At 47.3% G+C, this 4,013-nt stretch overlaps 1 long non-coding RNA gene across 2 annotated transcripts; it reads left to right on the top strand.

Annotated features, from left to right (window-relative positions):
• The first annotated feature begins 27 nt into the window (after positions 1 to 27).
• LOC115287370 lies at positions 28 to 3,156 on the top strand. 2 transcript variants are annotated; one of them, XR_003906454.1, is made up of 3 exons: positions 28 to 410; positions 558 to 650; positions 2,286 to 3,156. It is a non-coding gene; the product is annotated as an uncharacterized LOC115287370 (long non-coding RNA). The 2 variants fall into 2 exon arrangements; XR_003906453.1 differs by having other exon boundaries at positions 28 to 650.
• Positions 3,157 to 4,013: the final 857 nt, after the last annotated feature.

Here is a 4,013-nt window from a genome sequence, read left to right as displayed (position 1 = left end):
CGAGCCCGAGGTGCGGCGCCAGCCCGGGGGCCGGGCTGCACGTGGGTCGCCGGGGGCCGGCTGTGCGTGTGCGGAGACGGAGAGACCCTAGGGCTCGCGGCGCGTCCCGGGGATGCTGGCAAGTCGTGGTGGCTGCACTCCCCCACCCCCACCCCCGGGAGGAGACAGGGGGGTGCCCCGGGACAGTGCCCACCGGTCCGCGTGATGGGGGTAACGGTGCCCGGGCTCGGCCGGGGAGGGGCAGATGAGCCCGCGAGGCGCTTCGCAGGGCGCCCCAGAGCCGACTTCTCCTAGGTGGGCTGGTCGCGGGAGGCAGATGGCAGACAAGGGAATCCGGAAATCTGGAATCGCGGCTGCGGTGACTGCGTGAGGTACCCGCAGAGTCCTGGGAATCCGGCCCTTCCCCATCGGTAACTACAACTGATGGGACCTTGTGCGCGACCGAGGCGCAGACCCTCGGGCTCCCGGCTGGACGATCTCACATGCAGTCCTCCTTTGCGTCAACTCGGGTTTGTGGGGACACAACTTTAATGACATATAACGGATGTTGCCCTTAGTGCAGAAGCCGCACCAGCAGGCCCACGGCCCCAACTGTGAGAAGGGAATGTGGTAAATCTGAGCCACGCCGTGAAATAAGGTTGCATCTACTGGTGAGAGCAAGTGGGGTGATCTCCAATTGGTGTGTAGGCGGCCATGCTAGACGGTGTGTGCCTGTCGGGGTGAAGGAGCCACTTTCAAAAGTGTGAAATCTGGGCCAGCCTGAGGGTGCTCACAGCCTCTCTTAGAGAGAAACATGCTAGGGAAGGTTTGGCTCTTAAAATAAAAAGGAGACACAGTCCCCAACAAGAAAACCTGTTTCATTATTTTACAATCAATGCCTACTATTCATATTTAATTACAGGGCAGGCTAGAAATGCTTTTTCCTTGTTGTCTTCTCTGCCTAAAATGCTCCCCCCCCTGGCCCACTTGATCTTCTCACGACTGCTTCCTTAGACTTCAGGTCACCACTCACGTGTCACCTTCTTTGTCTAAAAAACCTTTTCTGACCATTTGACTTAAAGTCACTTCCTCTCTTCTCCAGTTTATTAACTTTTTTCAGAGAACTCGTCATCATCTGGGGTTTTTTTATTATATATTTTTTCTTGGCCACTTGTCTTCTTCTCTTCCTCATTACAACATATGCTTCCAGAAAGCAGGGAAGAGAAACCGGTTCACATTGTTTTCAACTCACCCCATCCCCAATGCTTAGAGCCAACACTACACATATAGTAGTTGCTCAATAAATAATTGTGGACCAGTGGGTGAACAAGGGCCAAGTGACTATAGGGACATGAGAAGTACTGTCCAGGGAACAGTGTTAGGGCTTACTCTAGCCTGGGAGGGCCAGCCGGACCTGGGAAGAATAAGATGGAGCCAGGAAGTGAGAGAAGAAAGGCCCAGAGGTGGGAATGAACTTGGTGTGTTTGAGAAACTGGGGAGTGGCCTCTTCCAGATAGAAGGGAGTCATCCAGGGGCCTAGTGGACGGAGAAATAAGTTAGAACCAAGAAGCCTGGGTACAGCTCGCTTATGAAAGCCTGCTTGATTCCCTGCATCCATTTCTCTCAGTCACTTTTTTAAATAAAAATTTTTATGGAGATAATTGTAGGTCTTCGTGCAGCTGTTAGAAGTAATAACGGGGGCACCTGGGTGGCTCAGTTGGTTAAGGGTACGACTTCGGCTCAGGTCATGATCTCGCGGTTTGTGGGTTCAAGCCCCGTATCGGGTTCTGTGCTGACAGCTTAGAGCCTAGAGCCTGCTTCAGATTCTGTATCTCCCTCTCTCTCTGACCCTCCCCTGCTCTTGCTCTGTCTCTCTCTCTCTAAGATAAAAATCTTAAAAAAAAAAATTAAAAAAAAAAGAAGTAATACATAGAGGGCCCTGTGTACTTTAACCTGTTTGCCCCAATAGGAACATTTTGCAAAACGATTCTATAGCATCACAATCTGAAGGTTAACATTGATATGTTGATTTATATCTCAAACACTTTGGTTCTTTTTGCCATTGAAAACATTTAGTAAAGTTACTCTTAAGTTTTTGAAAGAATTCACCAATACTGTTTGGAAGGGTTTCCGTCTCTGGTTTTAATGGAGCCAACATTTTTTAAGGAGGGGACATGATTTATTTTCCCAATTAAAATATAATTAGGGTCCGGATTCTTCAGCTATAAATGACAGTCCCGAGATCTTTGGGGCTTACCTCTTTTGTTTACATTTTAGTGACCCATTCACTTCCCTGTTCTACCCAGGATGGTCGAAGGAACATTTTGAGCAATACTGTACATGACTTGTCAATTCTGAAATCGGACAGGATGCGGCGTTAACTAATCTGCTGAACTAGGTTTCACCACGAATGTGCCTCTCTCTTTTCCTTGGACATTGGATGGGACTGCCAATGAGCGTCTCCCAAAGGGAAGTGATTCAAGACAAAGACCCATTCTTCTAGTAGGATATGTGGGGAATACCAACTATGCTTATTACAGGATGTGCATGGCTGGTGTTGGCTCGCCTTCCTGATGTCCGCAAGAGGAGACAGAAGCAAGTGATGGGGCAATTTGACACCCATCGCTCGGGAGCTGCCCCAAGGAAGCCATGTTCCCATCTCAGTTGGTGCCCAGGAACGGCCGTTCTTCTTGCATTTGATCCTCTTCGAAATGTATTTCTCAGAGATGTGTGCTTCAACGTGCATTTCCCCCCTGTCTCTACCTCCATCTTATTTGAGGAACCCCAGATTATTTAATGCTCCTACCTGCCTCTTCCTTTGTAATTCACATTCACCGCAGAATTTCATTCTGTCCTTCAGTCGGGTGGCCTGCCTTATCCTCAGAAGAGCTTCAAATTGTTTATTCCTTAAAAAAAATTTCAAAAGTGACCTGGAATTTAGCCAGCTCCAGCCAGTCTCTGAGTTTGGCTTTGTGTCCATAAGCTGCAGTTGAGAGAAACGCACGAAATGCCCAAACAGAATAAAACAAATGATCTATTTAGTCTCATTTCCTCTCTTGGAAGACATCCAGCGTCGAGTGCTTTGGAAGATGAAAATTCCCCGTCCCGCTCTCCCACTGCTCCCCCGTGCACCCAAATAATATGACCTTGTATTTAAGTAAAAACTATCCCTACGTTCTAAGCGGTGATGGTGTTTTGTCTGGAAGAGTGACCGATGTCACAGTAGGAAGATAATAATGGTTGCTCCTCACCTATCGAACCCTTATTTAAAAACACGTTACACCACTTGTTACACAACATCATGGATGCAAATGTTGTTATGTAAGATTGTTTTAACCAGGGGAAAGGAGAAAAGGAGACTGGTTATAACAGTTCACTTAGACAATTAGTTTCTGGGACTGTTGCATCCGTGTGATTTTTTTTTTTTTTTAGCTTACAAAAGGCATTTGTCGTTTTATTTCCCTTTCTTGTTGGCTTTTAAATAAATCCAATTTTCTTTTTCTGTGACTTCTGAAACAGATTAAGCCAGAGCATCAATTCACACCTTCCCATCGTTGTCACTACTTTCCACAAGAGCTTCAGAGAAAAGGCATTATTACTAAGTACCGGGCTGAGTATTATTTTGTACTTATATTTGGCCAAACAGGATGGAAAGCTCTCGGTGCTGAGGATCACTGTGATCCTGACCCCTTCAAGCACCAACGCAGGTCTTTTTTTTTTTTAATTTTTATATATTTTTTAAAATGTATTTTTGAGAGACAGAGAGAGACAGCGTGAGCAGGGGAGAGTCAGAGAGAGAGGGAGACACAGAATCCCAAGACAGACTCTAGGCTCTGAGCTAGCTGTCAGCACAGAGCCTGAAGCAGGGCTCGAATCCACGAACCATGAGATCATGACCTGAGCCGAAGCCAGACGGTTAACCGACTGTACTCCCATATCTCCAGATGCCTGGCAGACCTTTCTATTTGATGTTCCCTGGTCACCTCCGCCTAACGAGTCTAAGGCCAACTTATTCTGTGGCCCCCCCAAAAGTA

The sequence above is a fragment of the Suricata suricatta genome, chromosome 3, assembly GCF_006229205.1.
Source record: "Suricata suricatta isolate VVHF042 chromosome 3, meerkat_22Aug2017_6uvM2_HiC, whole genome shotgun sequence".
In the NCBI taxonomy this organism is placed as follows: Eukaryota; Metazoa; Chordata; class Mammalia; order Carnivora; family Herpestidae; genus Suricata; species Suricata suricatta.
Note: the sequence above shows the minus strand (reverse complement) of the source record. Positions and strands in the feature narration are given on the sequence as shown.